A 22531-nucleotide genomic window follows, 5' to 3' on the forward strand; every position below is an offset into this window, starting at 1 on the left:
AGCATATGGTATTTGATTTTCTCTTTCTGACTTACTTCACTCTGTATGACAGTCTCTAGGTCCATCCACCTCACTACAAATAACTCAATTTTGTTTCTTTTTATGGCTGAGTAATATTCCATTGTATATATGTGCCACATCTTCTTTATCCATTCCCCTGTCGATGGACACTTAGGTTGCTTCCATGTCCTGGCTATTGTAAATAGTGCTGCAATGAACACTGTGGTACATGACTCGTTGAATTATGGTTTTCTCAGGGTATATGCCCAGTAGTGGGATTGCTGGGTTGTATGGTAGTTCTATTTTTAGTTTTTTAGGGAACCTCCATACTGTTCTGTCTCCAAAGAGCTCATCCACAAAGTTGTGAGTACTCGAGGTGTAAGTACTTTATAGCAAGCCTGTAAAACTATCGTTTCAGAATCCACAAAGGAATGACCCCCGGAAGAGAAGCCAAGGGGGAGGGACGTCTGTGACTCCTCTCCGTGAAATCAGGGAAACTGAACAAGGGAAGAAAGTCAACAATGCTGAGCGCCTACTATGCACCAAACACCAGACAAAGTGCTTAATGTTCAGTGTCTTATCTAATTCACAAATGAACTGATGAGGTACTACTGCCCATCCCCCAGATCCCCCAGTGGTTTGGTACATTCCCCAGCACCGCACAGGCAGCGTGAAACAGCACTGAGTCTCAACCCGAGACTTTCTGATCCCTTCATCAAGACTATGCAATTAAAGATAGAAAATAAAACCATTGGAATAAACTACTAAGTCAGGTGGGGGAAATCCATTCATACCTGAATCATGAGGACGGTCTTCATTATCGCTCTGTAATCTGGGTTGAGGAGCAAGCAGCTGTGAAGTATTCAGAGCTCAATTGCTGATGGCATCTTTTTTTTTTTCCTCTCAAGTGTTCAGAGTTTAAAATTACTACTGCAGAGTTAAAGACAAAAAAGGAACATTTTTTTCCTTTCTTGATTATGAGAAATGCATTGCATTATTTTAGTTCCTGTCAATTAAATATAAATGAAGCCATGGTTTTTAAATCTGCAAAATCACATTCTTAATTGGGATACTGGCTTACTTATTGTATTCTCACCCTTGACATACTTTAATCGATACACAACAAAATTAAAATATATCTGTGGGGCATAGGGAAGTGAGCTGTTAGTTAATTGTAAAAATGAAATATCTTTCTCATTGAGTCTCTCTTGTAATAGACTTGATGACAAGGAGAGTACTTTATTAACTTCACGGATGTGTACTGAGTAAAACCAATAATTAAAATGCTCATTCACAGAAACAACTTGTTTATATGCAGTTCTGGCTGTCAAGCTTAACTTCATTAAATTAAGAACCATACATAGGAGTATTACAGCAGGGTTCACATGACTCAAAAACTCCCATGGGATTATATAGTCATATTTAGAGGGTTTTAGATAAAACAGAGAAGATGATTCTGGCAATATATTTTATACTTTAATCAGATCTGAAGAGAAGCATTGTCACATAACAATTCCTCCAATAGCGGATATATTTTGGAGGTTGACACAGTAAGTGCAATGTATTTTCTAAAGTAATTATATTTAAACCTGTTTTAATATGGTTACATACTTATATTAGTGTCTTAAACCCAAAACAGAGGCTGAATAATTATTTTCCTATAGAAAATGTACTGTTGTTGTATGATTTTTAGAGACAGAAGAGGAAAATCTTCACAAATTAAAGAAAATGAAGATGTGTGTTTACTAATCTAATATTTGATAATTTACACTACCTTTGGTACTCTGTGTTCATATTTGATTGGTATTTTCTATCCAGCCCAAGTAATCCTGAAGAAACTGCAGTTCAACTACTATTCTAAGACTACTGAAAGAAGCATTTGTCAATTTCTTCGTGATGAAATGCATGTAGTTTGATATACTAGTGCATGTTACATATTTAATTAATAGAATAACAACTATTTTTTAGAATATAACACAGGCAGGTCCCTCTTTGCTTTAGGACAACTACCTGTAGTTTGATTTTCCATAGGGATTTTAGACTCAAACACTGGGTTGTATTGCTTGACTGCAAATACTCAGTGTTGTAATGTAGTCATTTTTTTATTCCTGCCATTCATGTTCAAGATTTATATAGCCAGAAGGCTGCCAGTAAATACTTACTGGTCGGATGATGTAATAAATGGGCTGAGGTGAAACTCCAGCTCCCCAATCAAATCTTTAAATAAAACAATTTTTCGAAATGAACCTAGTATATACATACGAACAACAACAACAAAAACCCCACACTACTGGTAGAGAATACTACTTGTATTTTCACTCATTAAAACTATTTATTAAATTTAGTAATGTGAAAAAAACTTGCTGATCAATACACCTGTAAGATATAATTCCAGCTGGAAGGAAGTTTCTCCCAGGTCTGAGAACCTGTTTTAAGTAATCATCTTGTAAATATTCCTGGTAAGATTAGAGAATTATTTCCCTCACCTCTATGCACTTTCTATATTTTAAAACCTTTTTTGTGCTTTAAGGATATCTCAAAAAGAGAGCACACATTTCTTCAAGGATTAGGAGGAATAATTTTTGGAATAAATCTTTTTCAGTCTCTGTTGAATTAGCATAGCAAATTCATTTATATTGTAGTATTTTCAGCAATTGGAAAAATAAGTACCCTTCAATGATGTCTAAATAGCACATAAAATTAGCAGTTGAAGATAAACTGGGTGGGATCTAAAAAACTGCAAAACAGGATCTGGGAAACAAATGAGAAAACAAGGCATACAGAAAAATAGGTGAAAAAAGTATCCTTTAACCTTTCAAATTTCATCGCTCTCAAATCCTATTGCTCGAGAAGGAACCATTGTTATAAAAACAGAGGTTCTCAAACTTTGAGGTCTAAGGAATCCTTTAAATTAGTCAATTTTATTAGGGTCCCCCTAGAGCTTTTGTTTATGTGGGTTACATCTATTGATATTTATCATTTCTATAATTTAAAATAATAATTTTAAAAAATCTTATAGTATATTTAAAATAACATTAATAAACTCATTAAAAGTTAACATAAATAAAATATTTTCATGGAATAGAAGAATATTCCTCAAAACCACATATAAATCTGATTAGAAGTGAGATTGTTTCACATTTTGCAAATCTCATTAATGTCTGATTCGACAAAATACAGCTGCGTTCTCAAATCTACTTATTTGTCCCCTCAAAAATTTTATAAAATCCTTCAGACAAGAAACCATATTTTCAAGTTATATCCCCAGAGCCAGGCATAGACTAGATTATCAGTATCTCTTTAATAAATGTATCAATTAAATCATCTAGTCAAGCATGGGTTTTGTCCTTGAAAAAGTCCCTTGAAAAGGTTATTCAATGCACCTTTCAGTTTTCTTGCCTCTTCAACTGCACTACCCTGATTTGAAATCTGACACTAGCATAACAAAAGCAAAAGCATTCTTGGATTTGTGGATTTCCTAAAATACTCTGTTAGATTTTGACATCATGTGGGAAGAAGTGAGTGAGCTGGGTAGGCACAAAATGATCATCAGTGTATTCGTAATGATTTAGCAGGAAGAAGTCCTTGTGCTAAACGTGTTTCCTAATCACATGCCAGGTGTCACTTAGTAAAGTGATTATGATCTTCTTACCCCTTAGCCCTGGAGAACTGGCTAATAACAGGAAAAATGCTCATACATTCCAGTATATTCTCAAACATATGTAACACATTACAAGTACGTCATTAAGTATCTTATCCATTTCATCCTTAGACTTTTTTTTTGTTCTAAACTGGAAATGAACCAGAAGATCATCTATCCAACCCCACTCACTTTTCACATAAGGAAAAGACTATATTTTTCGTCAGAAAATAAGATCTTAATAGAAGTTAACAGCATTTTACATACGTATTTAACAAGTTGCTAAGAGATTACTGTAGACAGAATTCAATTTGGTGTTTTATTAACACTACTTTTTCATGTAAAAGAATGATTTTCTAAGGGCTATTTTGCTTTGTTTTTTACAACATTCGGCTGAGGAATATGCACGTGGCTGTTTAGAGACTTGTTTACTCCTTTTAGAAATCCTGTTCGTGTTTAGTTAGTTTAGTACTATTTTATTTAAAATTAAAGAACAGTTTTTGAGCAATGAGATACCATTTACTGAATTACAGCTGCATTACATTAATCCAGCAAGTGATCCTCCTGAAACTTCAGCTCCCAGCGCTCCCAGACTAAATCCAGACTCTGCGTTTCCTAAATTAAGGTGGAAAACTTCATTACTCTCTACCCAATGCCTGCAGATGTGCGGAGAGCAGGCAGACTTTTTAGAGAGCAAGTAAGCAAAGGAAGGCAGGGCTTCCTTGTTATTTTCACCTTTTCATTTGAGAGTGAGAATGTGAGCAGAGGGGAATTTACAATCCCATTGTCACTTCATCTGTTTCTGAAATGTCCTTTTGCCACATTTACCCAAAGAAAGATGTATGGGTAGTTTATTTTTAACATAACATGAAGATTTTCCTCATGAGCTATTCAACCCTATACAAATATTTTTCACTGAAATGTCCGATTTCATTTCAAAACGAGTATCAATAGTATTCTTAAATGAATCTTAATTTTTAAGAATTGTTATCTTTAGGTTACTATTGCAGAATAACATATAACTCAAAATCTAATACATAAGATAGTACTGTATTTTGTAATATGCCAAAAGATTAAGTAACAGTTACTATTATACGGAAGTTTCTGAAGATGGTCTTACCTGAATTCATCCTAACATTCATTTGGCCCTTCTTTTCCACGGAAATACAATAATTTTTATTTATTTAATCATAACAAATGTATAAAATTATATTTCATTATTCTGAGCTCTTCAGCAAATTTTTATGAGAAAAAATAGTCACTCAAAACAATATACTATAACCTTACCTCACCTAGGCCATAAAGTTTGTATTTGTGTGTATGTATAGATGTGTATTATATTATTTATATATCATATATTAGAAGATTGATAAATCACTTTATCTCCTTAAACTGTGATTTCTTCAATGGGTACCACAAAAATATAATCAGTTGTATGTGTTAGAAAAATTTAAAATAAAAGCATATTGCTTCCATTTTATGAATTGAACTTCACAGCAAATTAATAAGGACTGTGACAAAATTTCCCCTATTATCTTAACCTCTGGATTTAGACTTAATATTCTAAAACTCATTTTAATTAACCAAAACTATATTCATCAGGCATGATCTAAATTTTTTTGGTTGTTTTGAAAAATAAACTTCAAAGTCAAGTTTGCCAACATTGATATTTTTAAAAATAAGATTTTCCAAGAAGTGAGGGTTAAAAGTATAAAAATATGTTGAGAATTGATGCTATCTATCATCCTAACACATACTGATTTTTATTAAAACCTACTTTTAAAAGCATAGATGGACTTGGCTATCAGAGTTTGCCTAAGAATATTAACATGATAATCAACTACATAGAAGCAAAAACTATATTAAAAACTGATCAGTATTCGAGGAAGTTAGCAAAGATTTTTTTCATTTTTCTACCTCTCAGAAACACTATAAAAACAGAAATTACTGCTAGCATAGGAAAAAGAAGCATTAGAAAAGTTTGCATACCTACAATCCTTAAACCCTTCCTTTGCTTTGTCTGGCTGGAGGATTAGGAAATGGCGGGGAAAGCTCTAGGGGCGAAAAAGGCAGGTGACCCGATTTACCCTTCTTGTAAACATACTAATGGCAGGCTTCTTTGGGAACAGACTACAGCTGACCCTTGAACAACACATTGGGGGTTAGGGACATGGACCGTGCCTGCACTTGCTGTACACGAGGGGGTGCACAGGCCCCCCACGGGGCACCCAAACTCCCCCCTACAAGGGATGGCACCACACCACCACCACACACCAAGCCCCCCCCCCCTCCCCCGGCTGTACCCTAGGGGGTGCTTGGGAGCACTCCCTTTGATTCAATCTGCCTTCTTACATATGGTGACCCTAATTCAATCAATCATCCTTCTTAATGGGTGTCAGGAGACTTCAGAAGGCATATTCATTTAATGGGGGTCAGGAAACCTAAGGGGGTTGATTGAATCAGGCTCAGGAGACCTAGGGCGTTTGGTTGGTTTAATGAGCATCAATAGATTTAAGAAGGACGATTGATTTAACGGGGGTCACGATATTTAAGGGTGCTAATTTAACTTAGAGTTGGTCCTGTGTATCTGTGGTTCCTGCATATCAGCAGTTCCTCATCCACAGATTCAGCCAGCCTTGGATCTTGCGGTACTGTAACATTTACTATGGAAAAAAATCTGTATGTAAATGGACCCACCCAGTTCAAACTCCTGTTGTTCAAGGGTCAACAGTAAATGGTTTCTGTTGGCAGGAGAGCCATTATCTCTGAAACGCTTATAGCAGAATCTGTCTGTCTTATGGTAAATATATGTATATACATATTTATATGTATAATTTAAATAATAGAAATCTATGAATTATGGCTGTCCCTGGAAAATGCCATGTGACCTATGTTATTGTCTCCAAAAATACTGGGGTGCTTTATGACTGAGACAGCACCTTCTGTATATTTGCTTAGAAGATGCATGATATGAAAAAAAAACTTGGGAGCTAAGCTTCTTCATATGTGCATCTCCATTACTAGTACCCTAGAAATTCTTAAGAGAGCGTGATATTGGAAAAGATCTTATAATTTGTGTGACTCTGATTTGATGTTCTGATCCTTGGTGTTATATCAGGTTGATACTGGCAGCAAGACTTGCCTTTCAGACTTTGAAGGCATAATGGCTGAGACACCAAGGGGTTTCCTCTGAATTCTCCACTGTAACGACGGCGATGAAGATGACTTAGGAAGAACAACAGCTGAAGGTGAGCTTCTATTACATTACAGACCTGGGTTCCTCTTCTGTGTGATTCCAGTTTTGAAAGTCAGTCAGGCAAAAGTTGTATTCTTATGAAATGGAAGTCCCAGTATACATTTACTGGGTGACAAAAGTATATCTAAATGTCATGGTATGTTGGCATCATCTTTGAGTTAGAACTGGAAACCCTTGAGGACAAGTCAGTATAGGACATTAAGGATATCATGGTAACTGCTTCTCAGAAGAAGTGTTTTGGGGGGAGGGGGTAAGGACCACTGGTGTGACACCTTAGTGATGAATGGTGTCTAGTGCATAAACCCTGATGAAATTCATGGACCAAGTGATTCTGTAACATTCCCAGAAGTTAAAAGGGCCAGAGCAACCAAACATAACAATCTAATTATGAGAAGTTAATCATTATTTCCCAAGGGCCTGCTAATAAAGAACTTCAGAGACTAGCAAGTCTGTTTGCTTTTGGTAAAATTATCATTCTCATCTAGGAATTTTATTGTGCCCGCTTCCCAAAATCAAGATGAAGAGGCCTGAATTTGCATGTGGTCTTAGCAGAAACAACTGAACGTTTTACGGGGGTAAATGGCACAGGCACTCCTAGGAGGTACTTATGACCTATCTGCTCAGGTAATAGCAGACCACGTGTGCAGACAGGAGCCTTTGTCCCAAACTGACACATGCCACCCAGTGGTGACTTTTTGGGTTTGAGATTCTAAGCTACATGAGAAAGTCACTCACTACACCAGATTTGAAGGGTAATCGTTGGTACATTGCTTGGCAGTAATCAAGATTGCTCTCTTGATAAAAAAAGGCATTAGAAAATTCTGAGGTCAGAAAATTCCATCATGTCTTAGAGGGTATCGGGGAAGGGATTAGAAGATGGAAGGGGCAATGTGACAGATTTAACTCTGAATTGGAAATGGTATGCTGGAGAATACACCACGAGGGGTACCTTGCGGAGGTCGGGGCGGTTCTGTTATATACGGGAGGTGGTGCTTCTCTGCCCCTGTGGCCAACCACGGAGCCGTCTGAGGACCCCGTCTCCTCTGCTCCTGGGTGGTCAGACCCACCCTTCTTTCCCAGCTGTGCCACAGTAAGCTGCCTGGTTCCCACGCAGATTCCACGGATCAGGCCCATGGCACTTGGAAATCAGCCACAGGCCCTGCAAATGCCAAAATCTTGCTACAGGAGGAAGGGCAAGTCTCAAGCGTGGGAGGAGTCTGGACTCTTTTTTTTGACAAGGAATTAATATTTATTAAGCACTTAATGTATACTAAATACCAACATTATACTTTAAATTTTTAAAATTTTATTATGGTAGGAATACTTAACATGAGATCTAGCCTTTTAAATTTTGAAGCGATTTTTAAGTTGGCCGTACTGTTTTTGTTTTTTTTAAAACATCTTTATTGGAGTATAATTGCTTTACAAGGGTATGTTAGTTGCTGCTGTATAACAAAGTGAATCAGCTATATGTATACATACATCCCCATATCCCCTCCCTCTTGCGTCTCCCTCCCACCCTCCCTATCCCACCCCTCTAGGTGGACACAAAACACTGAGCTGATCTCCCTGTGCTATGTGGCTGCTTCCCACTAGCTATCCATTTTTAAGCTGATGATGAGTTAGGTCCAGACCCTCGGGAAAGCATTTAGACATTCAATGGCTTTACTGTATGGACAGGCCTCTGGGCCTCAGATAAACTGGATAGTAAAGAACAACCCAGTTTGAGGCTGGAGAGGATACAGTTACACGATTTGTATCTTTCCCACCTGAGGTACCTCTTGAGAGAGTAGATTTCGGGTAATGAAAAAGGTAACCATGAGGAGATACGTATGCTAATTACCTTGGCTGTAGTAATCACTTCACTATGTATATGTATACCAAAACATCATGTTGTTATGTTTAAATATATGCAATTTTATTTAAAAATTTACAAAAAAGAAATTAGAGAAAAACAGATCAGATTTTCAAGTCAGATTCACAAGAACCATCCATATATCTAATATCAAGTGTTACAGCTGTTCCTAATAAGTTCAAGGATACAGGCAATGAAACAAATGAGAAAGCAGAGTGGTCCAGACCAGCTCGAGTTCTTCCCTAGGTCCTGCCTCTCACAGGTGACCTGTGCTGCCTGGCCCAGGATAACTATGAGGTCTGGACGTAGGATTTTAGGAGTTCCTTAGAAATATTTCAGTTATGAATGATTTCATTTTTTTTTATCCTAGGGTTGTTTACATGTTTCTAGAGAGACATGCCTCATGGATTCTTTGCTCCCTTACTGTAAGCCATCCTTAGCAAGGGGCACCCTACTAAAGTTATTCAGTAGATAACATCTCTTCACATGAGAAATACCACCCCTCTAGTCTATTTACCTGTAGTCCAAGTAACAAGGTCAGCAGGTGCGTCACTCTTCTTTTTGCCAGCGGCCCCTGCTCTGGTAAACTGAGTGACGGGATCGCAAGCCAGCTGCTTTCACTCCTTCATCACCCCATAAAAACTCTCTTTCATTTTGCTTGGTGTGTTGTTCTAGGCCTGGATTCAAATTTACATGTCAGCAAGAGATGTGAATGACATTTAAACCACCGCCTTTGAAAACGTGTATTTGTAAGTGTTCTTTAGGGGTAGGTCTAACTTCTTCCCTCTGTAGGTAAATTTAACAAGCTCTGAATGCATCTCCATTCCTCAGTGGGAAGGAAAATCTTGATTCCTCTCCTGTCTAAACTTACAGTATCTGCCTTGAAGTGGGGCTCGGGAGAAGTGTGAGCTAGTCTGCTGTTATTATCTTTGTGGGTAAGTAGTGTTTCTGCTGATCTGGAAAGCTCAACCACAGAGAAGGGGAGGTTAAAAGAGGGAGTAAATGGAAATAGCAGGAGATCCTAGCATAGGGAAGAGGCTCGTAGAATTCTATTACAATTGGGGGTGGGCAAACCATTCCACTTCCCCCAAGTGTATGAAGCACTAGAACAACACTCCTACCTGTCTCAGATCTGGTACTAATGATCAATGTTGGGGAAAAACTTCTGGGAGCTGTCCTCTCTGGAGAAGAACAAATAGACTATTGCTGAATTACAAGTTCCACCTAAAGGGTTCATCTCAATCATCTTGAGTAGAGGAGTGAGAAGGTGCCCTCAGGTGATGCAACTTACAGGAGTCATATACAGCTGGTTCCCAGTTCGTCAGCCACATGGATTTGTCTGGTTGATTATCAGATTAGATGGAGGAAATATTACCAACACACTGGGCAGAGTGGAAGGCTGAACAACAGAGATTCTGCACTCTGGGTGGCCATAAATAAAGCTTGAACATGGAACTGCTAAGACAGCAGCCTTAATGTGATGAAAAGCGGAATGGAGCTGCCTGGCCAGTATGTCACCACTGGTCTGTGGAGGAAACATAGAATTTACTTAAAGACAGTGGAAATGGACTGTAGACAGTCACCAAAAAGACGGATTTGGGTGTGATTTGGTGGCTAAAATTACGGTCAGGTCACCTCCATTCCACCGGAATAGGAAGACGAATGGCATTCCCAGCTAGAGCTGTTATGGGGTTAGAATAGCCCCAGATGACAGTCTCATAGGACACACAATGTTTGTTTGGTGCAGGGCACTTTTTCAAACGGTACGAGATTCGTTAGTGTGTAAAGCAGTGGCGTATGCAATGGCTTGATCAACACTGGTCCCACTGTGACCCAGGTGTGTTAGGAACTGCTCTTAGGGTATGATCAGTTATTTTAGGTTTTTCGTCATGATGTAAAGGACTTGAAAATTCTCATAATGACACAGAGGAAGTTCTCTTCCAGGAAGCAGGCCACATTTAGAAAATTGGTCTGGAGGGACAATGAATATCTAATTGGATGAATTAACAGGATAATGACTCTGTGGGAACCTCACCTCTGTCAACAATGCTGAGAGCAGGATGGAGTGTATTTGAAGTGACTGGAGTCCTGGAGAGTCAGGCTAAGGAAGACCAACCATGGGAAATCTAAGGTAAACCAAACTTATGGCAGGTTGTCATTGGACAGTGTGGTTTTCATTGTCTTCTGGATGAAAGTAAAATTTATCTCACCAATGGTACGATTGGCTGGGAATGGACAAATAAAGGAAAAACACCTCTTAGAAATATTAGGGGATGCAGATGGTGTTATAATGACGACTGAAAGTTGTCAATTGTAAAAACTTGCTTTACAGTGTAGTTATATTTGCAAACCAGATGGAATCCAGAATTGACAAAATAATATTAATTCTAGTCACCATTGTCATCACTGAGACTGTGTGGTATGTTGGAAAGAAAAAGACTCTTTAAATACACGCTGTATGGTGTGGCAAATAAGATGTTAATATCTCCAGTACGGTTATGTGGTGTAACAAAGGATTTGTACATCCATAAACAGAATTAAATAAAAACCAGACTTATGTAGACCAGTGGCCAGTAAACTAATGCCCTTAGGCCAGATTTGGCTGGTAATGTATTTTTATATGGCCCATGAGTTAAGTATGGTTTTAAGATTTTTAAAGGGTTACAAACAAGTAAACAAATAAAACAAAGAAGAATATGTGATAAAGACTGTGGCCTGCAAAGCCTTAAGCATTTACGATCTGGCTGTGCTAGGCTAATTAATACTCCCCCATCCCCCAAAATGTCCATATCCTAATCCCCAGAACCTGAGAATGTTACCTTATCTGGCAAAAGGGACATTGCAGATGTGATTAAGGATGTTAAAATGGAGAGAGTATCTGGGGTTATCTAGGTGGGTCCCAAGTAATCACAAGGGTCCAGATGAGAGGGAAGCAGGAGATGAGAGACTACAGGATATTTGAAGATGAAAGCAGGAGACCATAGTGTCCATGTGGCCTCTAGCAGCTGAAAAAGGCAAGTGGATGAACTCTCCGCTCAGGGTCTCCAGAGAACCAGCCCTGATGACTCCCTGAGGTTAGCTCTGTTAGACTCAATTTAGACTTTTGTCTACCAGGACTGTAGCAGAAAAAAAATGTGTGTTGTTTTAAACCACTAAATTAGCAGTAATTTGTTACTGCAGCAGCGAGAAAGCAAACACAGAAGCCCTTTTCAGAAATAGCTTGCTAGCCCCTGTGGTAGATGATGGTGCCCAGGATGAGAAAATATTCTGGGGGAGTCTGATGTAAACCCTCAAGTAATAGAATGCCTATGGAAACAGATTTCCCAGAAAAACATTTAAATTTGGCTTCAGGAAAAATACACACTCAATTAAATGCCTCCATTATCACATGTATAAATTTCTAAATCATTATAGATAATAGGAAAAGAAAAAAGTATTTCTGCTGGTAAAAGAACATCAAAAGACCTGTGAGGGGATATGGTCAAGATTAACAAACTTCGTAGAGGGAAATCCTACTCATGACAGAATTGCTCAAATTATAGTGATCACTGGGGTGTTAGTAGGCATATTTTTTAATAAAGTACTAGAGGAAATGTTGAAAACTAATAATGAGAAATATTTTGCAAGGAGATATTGAGCAAAGTGGAAAAAGGACTGTCAAGGAAGTTCTTAAGCAGCGTGCCTACAAACCATTTTCCCCTTTTACTGTGGAATTGTCCTGGCAAACCAACCAACTTGGATTATTTCAAGTGGAGCCTGTGTTCTTCCAAATACTGGTGCCCAAAAATGGATGAACAGAGGAAAGAGAAATGTGTGGCAGGTGTTTCACTGGTCTCTGGTTGAAAATACATCATGTATGTCTACAAAATTTTGAAAATAAGAAATACATACACACACATACACGTACCTTCAATGGGCAATCTCTAAACCCCATGCCTCTAGTTCCATAAAAGGTTCAGAAAAACTGTTTTCATAGCTTACTGCATGCATACCCGTAATTATTACAGAGGACTCTAGGAGACCATTCAGTACAAAGCAGGAATAAGACCAGTTATGTCAAAACCAGTTTTATTTCCATCAGTAGCACTGGCCCTAATGGTAACACAAGGGTTAACAAATCAATTTAACCTTTCTAAATTGATTTGTTATATTACCTTCTATTGATTTTTCTAACGCAAATGTATTGCTGGCAAAATACAGTGGAGATTTGTTTGACCTCTTTATTGTTGTAGAATATGGCAATTAATTTTTTAATTGAGATTCCAATTAGCTTTCTGCTCCTACAATATTTTACCTAAATCTTCCTTTTAAGTTCCCCTAAGATTACCAGAAAAAATCGTCTAAGCATGACTGTATGAAAAAGGTAGAAGTAAAGAAAGCATTTCTTATGTCGTGTACAAAATTGAGGTTACTCTAGGTTAACTGAATCTGATTCCTTGAAGAGATAAAGATGCTCTAAATCACGAAGAATTAATCAGAAAATTCTAATTGAAAAACAGGACCTCAGTACTCTATTATAAAAGAGGAGAAAGTGCCAAATTAGCACAACAGAGCAGGGAAAAATGAAAGACATTTTACAGATCATCGCCTTCCTGACCCTTGTAAAAGTGCTGTTACAGAGAAAAAACAAGAGAGTCCCAAAGAGCAAGGTTACAGGATTAGGGTCTCCCAAGGAGAGCCTCTAACAAAAGGAAACTGAGTTTCATAATTGGAGGTGGTCTGCATGTGAAATTTTCAGATGTCCCTGCAGATACTAAGACAGGGGGTGATGTCTCAGTAATTCCTGAAGGGCAACTGAGAGGGAGGTTACAGGACGGTATTACGGACACAAGAGTGGAGAGAGAAAAGCTTTCCAGGACAGGTCTGGAACAATCCCGTCTATGCCAACCACTCAGGTTAGACATTTTAATGTACATTAAAAAGCTGTCTTCTTTCACTGCTGATCTACCTGGCTTTTACTGACCTTGAATAAGAGAAGGATGAGAGAGTGGCAAGAAAATAAGAAGAAAAAGGTAGAGCAATCTGGAAATGCCCCTGGCAGGCACAAATACAACCACAGGACAGTCACAGGAGATGGAACACTGATACGGGGAGACTCGGTTTTTCAAATATCTGAATCCCTCAGTTCAGAGGGTTTGGAACAGAGAAGGGAAATAAGAAGGGTGGGGTGTGCAAGTCCAAGGGTACCCCACTTTCACACCTCAACATCTACCTGGGGTTATTTATACTTACAAAATGAAGGAAAGGAATTGGATTCGAGGATAAATTCAAGTTTTCATTAATTTGTTATCTCCAAATCTACAAATTCTAGGCAAGTTTACTTGAAGTGAAAGGCATTAAGAGTATAATATTTAAACATTTACTTTAGAAAAGGAAAAAAATCTGACATAATTTAGTGTTTAGATTGCCAGCATATCTTTGATTATTCCTTTATAGATGTTCTTCTTACACCAGGCGTATTGAGGTTGTAGGCATATAAAGAATTGTGTGCTTTGGACCAGACTACATATTAATCTTAGCTATGATTCAAACATCAAAACTTATTGTACAAAATGTTAATAATTTCACAGCAGTTAGGCATTGACTGTTGTCACTGAGGCATTAAGGTAATGCTGAATTACTATATTTCATCACTACACTGAACTGCTTTTTGGTATATTCCTAATTCATGCCAGTTTTTATTTCTTTTAAATCTAATTAGCTATACCCTTGAGAAGATTCTGAAGTCCTCAGATTCTTCCATTTCTAAATACGAGTTAGCACAGGTTAATTTAGCACGTTTCAAGGCTGCCATATAATTCATGGAAATATTTTTATCTCTCAGAAACTGTCAAGCCAATCTTAACCATAGAAGATATTTACTTTATCAGGAAAAAGGATTTGAAAGCAATATGACTAGTTCATATTTCCTGGAGAAGACAGAAGTTTTAATTTACATATATTTTTATGAGACAATATTTGAAGAGGGATTTAAATGGAAAATGCCATGACCTAGCAGAAGACCCAGCTCCCCTTTCTTTTCTTCAGTCATTCCCATAATACTTATTTCACTTTGGGCAGATAGAATACAGTTCAGTACTGGGAGCTGTCTTACACACGTGTTAGTTGTGGCTTTACAACTAAATCATAAATTCCTTACATTAGGATTTGTAGCAAGATATCTTTATAAATTCCAGCATGTCACACAAAGTGTTTATTTTAAATTTAAGCTCTTTATTTTATTTTTAGACTATACTGTATAATAGTTACCTGAACACGTGAAGGTATCTTCATGTGCTTTCACGGGAGCCTTTAGTTGAGTAAGGAAACTCATCAAGTAGTATGATCAGTAAACATCCTTCTGAGCGTTCATTCTTCCAGGAATTTCTGCAGACTGAGATGATGCATCTCTCTACTCAGGACCTTGCCATCTAGAAGTAAGCCTAAAAGCAAACACAAAATGCAGACACGTGAACACAAATGTAAACCACTGGATTAGCATGTAGATTTAAGTGTGATGCAATTTAGGAAACAAAAATTGGAATACACAGGAGATGACACATGGACTTTTCAAAGAGGGACAGGGAGATTATTTAAAACAAAGTTGTCCACTTCTTAGGAAAAATAATACTGGTCATGTTCAGACTGTAGTAAAGGACACAGAGTTTCTTAGCTTGAAACGCAATGCTGAAGTACATTGAACTCTTAGGGCAACTAAGGTAAAAGGAAGGTGACTAAGAAGGAATAGTGAAGTCATGAATTAAGGGTTTTCAGAGGTGATTAGGAGTCATTCTAGATTCCAAAAAAGGAGAAGGACTAGGTGATATAAGCACACTTATGCCTGATAATGATTATTACTGTGTACTGTATACTATATAATTTAGGCAAAAATAACAAGAATGCCCTTTATGGATGCCATCTATAATTAAAAGTTTTAAGCACGCAAAGGATATATTGTATCTGAGACTGAAAAGAATAAATGTGAAGTTGCCTAACTGGCGATGCCAACATTCAAACGGATAGATATACTACATATATAACACATGTGTGTATGTACATTTATAAGATATATGCATATATCTTGTATGAAGTATATAATAAAATAAAACTAAAACTATTTCAAAAGATAAGAATTTTATCATTTTAACTGAAAATTAAAGCATAATTATAATGTGAAGAAAACATATAAATCTGAGAAAGTACTCAGAATATTCTCATATGGTTATTATAAATGATGACTATGAATGTTGATATCTCAACATACTTTTTGGGGGGATGTGGGAACACCAAAGAAGTGGAATAAGTACTGTAGAACAGATGCTGTGGGATTCCCAGGGGCACTGAATAGTTTTACTCCAATTTGTTCTTAGTTGCAAATATTCATCTTAAAGCTTAAAGGTCTCTAATTAGAATACAACAGGAAAACAGGTTATTTTCTCTATAACCCAAGAGAAAATCTTTTTAGCAGATGGCTGTTAAGAAATATCACTGTAACAAACATGGTAAGGCTGTAAAAGAGAAATAGTGGGGCAAAAAGTAGTCAATATCTGCATTTTTAAGTTTGAAGGTTTGCAATCTTTCTGCAGGAATCCTTAAACATATCTAATATTATTGTTTTATAATATTATAAAGTAAAATTTTATTTTTGGGGACTAGATACTCTTTATATCATGTAAATAATACTCCCTTTTAAATACTTTTTATTAACTGGTAGATATATACCTAGGCTTGGTATTAAAACTGTAATCCCAAGAGATGCATTGCTTTCATCTGTAATTTGTTAATGAGTTTTCAAACTCATTATGTGACTACATAATATACTAAATGAGGAAAGTATCAATTATAAAAAGAAAATGCCCTCTAAGAATGCTGTCTAAAATTACAAGGTATGCTAGAGTCTGGCAAACGCATGAATTTTAACGTTTAAGTTGGACATTAATTTAAATTAAATATCTTTATCTTAAAAATATTTGAGTTGTTTTAAAGACAGTATAGGAAATTATCTGCTAGGGAAGTTTTACTTAAATCCCACACTTACTTTTTTTCAAAGCATATTCTTCCCTCTTATAGTAATTTTCTGAGTGACTCACTATGACAATATAATAAAGAAATAAATATATGTTGGTATTAGATGTCTTTAAAATATTGCCTTAGCAATTTAAATAATTTCCTTAGCATATTAATTTTATATGCCTGAAATCTGGGTAGCCATGTTTTAGGTCAAAAGCTTCATAATATTATTTAGATATTGAAGGGAATCAGAATTTGTTGCCCCCAAATATTCCACTTGGCATAAGGATTGTTTCAAGCTGAAAGCAATTAGCTTTCTGCCCTCACCCTTTCAGTCTAAAAGCAGGACATAAATTCCCCTTTGCACAGGTGTCACTTTTTCCAGAACCAGGAAGAGGAGGATGACTCAACTGAAGACAACTCTCATCAATGAAAAAGGCATCAAATTGAGTCTGCGTAACACACCTTACTAAATAACCCTTATCTTGCACTAGTTTCCCCCATATATTTTATCTATCCCCATTTACTGCCCTAGAAGCACAACCTTCCCGTCCTTTGTTGAGTTACTTCACAGTTTATTGCCCTTTGTTAAAATGATATATAAGCCTCTAGATCTAACCACTTCTTTGTGGTTTCCACTTCTTTTCTGTGAGGCTTCCTGTATGCATGCAAAATGAACCTTTCTCCTGTTAATCTGTCTTTTATCAGTTTGATTTGCAGGCTCCAGTTACTGAACCTAAGAGGATACAGGAAAGATTTCATTGTTGTTGCTGTTGTTTTAGTTCCTCTACATTATTAAAGCGTGATGAAAAAACTATAATTTGAGTGGGAAATAAGGTTGGGAAACCCAAGACAAACCTGATTCACGCTTCTCTCTATTTTCATATCTTGACATGCATACTTAATCTCTTATTTGTAAAGAACAAATCCTCATTTTCGATTTCATCAACACATAATGGGAATGAACCCTCCCTGGGATTATAACGGGTCAGAAGAGAGGCATCTGGGATCTAGGGAATAAGCAGACCACACAGGGCAGGCCAAACAATCGAGGTTCAAGCAGAAGGTAATAAAAAGGGTCCCCAAAATGCAATTATGACATAATGTAGAGAGAGGACTTGTTATTCACACTGTACTGACTAAACCAGTTATAATCTATGTGACCTCACTTCCTTTGCCTGTTCACTGGGCACCTGCAATTGCCAGACATCTCTGTGGATGTTACAGGTACATTTGTAAACACTTAATTTCTGTATATCTTGATCATGTAAGTAAACTTTCATAAGCTTCAGTTACCTCATCTGTAAATATGTTAATAATAGTAAGTAGCTCTTAACATTGCTGTAAGAATCAAGAGATCATGAATGCAATAAAGATGTGGTACATATATACAATGGAATATTACTCAGCCATAAAAAGGAATTACGTTGTGTCATTTGCAGAGACATGGATGGCCTAGAGACTGTGATACAGAGTGAAGTAAGTCAGAAAGAGAAAAACAAATATCATATATTAATGCATATATGTGGAATCTAGAAAAATGGTATAGATGATCTCATTTGCAAAGCAGAAATACAGACACAGACGTAGAGAACAAAGGTATGGATACCAAGGGGGAAAGGGGGCGCTGGGATGAACTGGGAGATTGGGATTGACATATATACACTACTATGTGTAAAATAGATAACTAATGAGAACCTATTGTATAGTACAGGGAACGCTACTCAGTGCTCTGTGGTAACCTAAATGAGAAGGAAATCCAAAAAAGAGTGGATATATGTATACGTATGGCTGATTCACTTTACTGTACAGCAGAAACTGACACAGCAGTGTAAAGCAGCTATACTCCAATTTAAAAAAAAAAGAGATCATGAATGCAAATGTAATATGTATATGAGGCCCACAGTGAACAATAAATATTATTATTACCATCAATAAATTGTTTGGGTAAGGGTTATAGTGCTCCTATTACTGGATTGTGCAATTTGAAAGGAACTGGCGCACTTTGAATGGTATTGAGATAGTGACCTTGTCGCTGGAACTTAGGTCTGGAGATTTAAACACAAGGAATAAGGAGGTAGTTAACTTATTAATCACTCAGACCAGATTCTTGAACCTCTAATTTACCCTTCAGTAAAATGATTACAAACATAAGTTTGGAACCAACCTGGCTGAGTTTAAATCCCAGCTCTAATTCTCAGTAGCATTTTAAACTTTTGGAAAATTTCTAATGTTGTGAGCCCCAAATCTCTTATCTGCAAGAGGGAAATGAGGACACTACACTTGAGTTAAGGCACACAAAGCACTTTCTAAGAGTTCCTTGCACTAGTGTTCAACAAGTGTTTGTGACTATCTTTAGATTTGGCAGTGGTTCGCCACCTTTGAAAATTATGTGTCACCATTTGCATCTGCAGGGATACTGAAATCCACAGGATCTATGAAAAGGCAGTAGAGAGACAGCATGAGTTGACTTCTAACTTGCATAGAGATTAGGGTATTGATAACAGCCCCTGCAGTTTCAATTCAGATGATCTCAGGTTCCCTCCTTAACCATAAACTACCAAACTAGGTTTTGTTAAACAATCCTTGACTAGAACCAAGATTGGTCCCAAACTATGCAATGGTACTAAGATTAACGAGAATCCAAGTGGCAGCAATTATAGCAATTATTACAAATTTTGTGAAGGAATGCATTGATATCGATTAAAAAATGGAAAATTTCCGTTTTCCAAGTGGCTAAAAAATCCGCCTGATTTTGTCTTCTATGTGTTTGTCTTTTTTTTTTAACATCTTTATTGGAGTATAATTGCTTTACAATGGTGTGTTAGTTTCTGCTGTATAACAAAGTGAATCAGCTATACATATACATACATCCCCGTTATCTCCTCCCTCTTGCGTCTCCCTCCCACCCTCCCTATCCCACCCCTCTAGGTGGTCACAAAGCACCGAGCTGATCTCCCTGTGCTATACGGCTGCTTCCCGCTAGCTATCTATTTTACATTCGGTAGTGTATACATGTCAGTGCCACTCTCTCACTTTGTCCCAGCTTACCCTTCCCCCTCCCCGTGTCCTCAAGTCCATTCTCTATGTCTGTCACTTTGGGGAGCGGCCAGTGGGCGGCCGGCTATGTATTTGTCTTGTAGTTTTAAAAGTGTGTGTTGTTAGTAGAGATACATTAGCATTTTCTTTGTTGGCTGACCTTTTCATTTGTTAGTTTTTTCTTTTTAAATTTTCTACTGTACTTCTAATTTTTATAGCAAAATAAACTTTTTTCCCTTTGTATTGAAATTTTATTATTTTTAATGAATGTGAAATCAAGCAAATGAACAGGAGTCCTGGCTAACTAAATATGGACCTCTAAATACCCAATGTGATCCATATAACGGTCACTGTATAGGAAACTGAAGAACTGCATTCTAGTTGTGTCCAGTCGTAATTAACCATGCGAACCGTGACCCTTATCATACAGCCTAGGTATTCTTCCTGGGTAAGCAAGCAGGCTGAGATAAGGGCTGTCTTTCTGCTGCTTGCCCAGGAAGGAAGATTGTGAGGGCTGTTCTCCGTCTAGGCAGACAGTGGGTTCCAGGGCTTTGTGTTAGCAACCACCATGGTCTGCCTCTATTTAGGGTCCTCTGACTCTGAATAGATGATTTGTCACATTGCTTTCTGTTTACTGAGGCTGCCAATCCCTGAAGATAAAAGAATCACCTAAGTCGCAACTGCCACAGGAGAACAAAAATGATGCATGTACTTGTAATGCTTCTGATGATGACAAAGTTCAGATTGAATTTTTAGAGAACATGACAATGAATCAGAATCTTTTATTGAGCCAATCACAGCTCAAAGAGCAAGCCAAACGAAACAAACACAAACAGTGAAAGCAAGGAAGCATTTTCAGGAAACAATTTAAGTAGTTTATGAAGTCTCAAAACACTAGTCAGAGTTTTCAATAAGAAAAGAGACTTAGAGAATTTCTGTAAGAGAATAATAATTTCCATACGTTCTGGAGGATAATACATCTGTCTTGGAACTTTTTCCCCTCACATTTTACTATGAAAATTTTCAAACACAGAGAAAAGTTGGGAAAATTGTTACAGTGAAGACTTCCTATTCCCACCAACCAGATTCTACGATCACATTTTAACGTTTGCTTCTCACATACCTATCCTTTATCCATACCTCTATCCATCCACTCCTCCATCGTATTTTCTGTTACATTTCAAACCTCAGACATCAGTAGATTTCCTCTGAATACTTCAGCATGCATGCCATTACATAGTTTAATGATAGTTTTGATATAACATTTACATACTATAAAATAAACAAATATTAACTGTATTCACTGAGCTTTGACAATTACACACACATGTGTGCCTTAGAACTTATCATGAGCAAACAGGGAGAGTGAATTTCAGATTTTCAATGTTTAGGAAAAACACTAAGATGAATAATAGAATTTCAGAAGCAATATTCCAAGGTTGAAATTTTATCAGAAAATATCTCTGAAGGATTTTCTGCATCTCTGAAATTATTTAAACAGTTCAACATAACCTAGAAAGGAAGCAGTTGGGAGAATAAAAGGAAGAAGTACATGTGCATATTGACCAATTACCAAAATGGCAGCAGTAATGAGGGAAACCATTGGAATCCATGAGCTGCAAAATAACAAGGACAAAATATTTTTCAACTTGCAAAGTAAAGTAACTCTTTGAGAGAAATTCTGCGGATAAGAGAAGAATCATTCCTGAACCTCAGAAATATGATTTAAAATAGCTCAACCTTGCCAGAATTGGTAACTAAAAATAGTATGTGTCTTAGGAAGACGATGGGGAACTTTGGACTCCCTGAACATTATTGTATGACTCCAAGCAATTCAGAGAAGTTTTCCCTGGAAAGCAAGCTCTATATATTAATTAGGTGTGTTTTATATCATCCTAGTTATCACAAGCAACTTTTGACAATGTTTTTTAAAATTTTATTTTTTTAGAGCAGCTTTAGGTTCACAGCAAAGTTGAAGCAAAGGTACAGAGATTTCCCATATACCCCCTGACCCCCTAAGTGCATAGATCTCCCCCGCATTATCAACATTCCCCCCAACAGATGGTACATTGGTTACCAATCAGTGAACTTTCACTGACATGTCATAACCACCCAGAGTCCATAGTCTGCCTTATGGCTCACTCTTGGTGCTGTACATTCTGTGGGTTTAGATAATTTATAATGATATGTATCCATCATTATAGCATCACACAGTGTATTCTCACTGCACAAAAAATCCTCTGTGCTCTGCCTATTCATCCTTCCCCTCAACCCTTGGCAACTACTAACCTTTTTACTGTTTCCATAGTTTTGCCTTTTCCAGAAGGTCATATAGTTGGGATCACATAGTATGTAGACTTTGCAGCTCCTTTCACTTAGTAATAGGTACTTAAGGTTCCTCCGTGTGTTTTTATGGCTTGATAGCTCATTTCTTTTTAGTGCTAAATAATATTCCAATGTCTGGATGGACCGCAGTTTACTTATCCATTCCATTTCTGAAGTATATCTTCCAAGTTTTGGCAATTATGAATAAAGCTGCTATAAACATCCTTGTGCATTTGTTTTTGTGTGGATATAAGTTTTGAACTCCTTTGGATAAATACCAAGTACAATTTCTGGATTATATGATAAAAGCATGTTTAGTTTTATAATAAACCACCAAACTGGCTGTACCATTTTAAGTTCCCACAACTGTGAATGAAAGTTCCTGTTGTTCAACATCCTTGCCAACATTTGGTGTTGCCAGTGTTCC

General features: G+C 37.1%; 1 protein-coding gene across 5 annotated transcripts in view; it reads right to left on the bottom strand.

The window, feature by feature from the left end:
• The window catches only part of LOC309633371 (uncharacterized protein), a 394758-nt gene that overhangs the window by 291194 nt on the left and 81033 nt on the right, over nt 1-22531 (bottom strand). For 4 of the 5 annotated variants that reach the window (XR_014247465.1, XR_014247467.1, XR_014247468.1 and 1 more), the window contains exon 3: nt 795-15173. The gene's annotated coding sequence lies outside the window, so the exon portion shown is untranslated. The remainder of the gene's footprint in view (nt 1-794; nt 15174-22531) is intronic. The other variant, XR_014247466.1, reaches the window with a different exon arrangement.

The sequence above is a fragment of the Balaenoptera borealis genome (assembly GCF_965194805.1).
Source record: "Balaenoptera borealis genome assembly, chromosome: 8".
In the NCBI taxonomy this organism is placed as follows: Eukaryota; Metazoa; Chordata; class Mammalia; order Artiodactyla; family Balaenopteridae; genus Balaenoptera; species Balaenoptera borealis.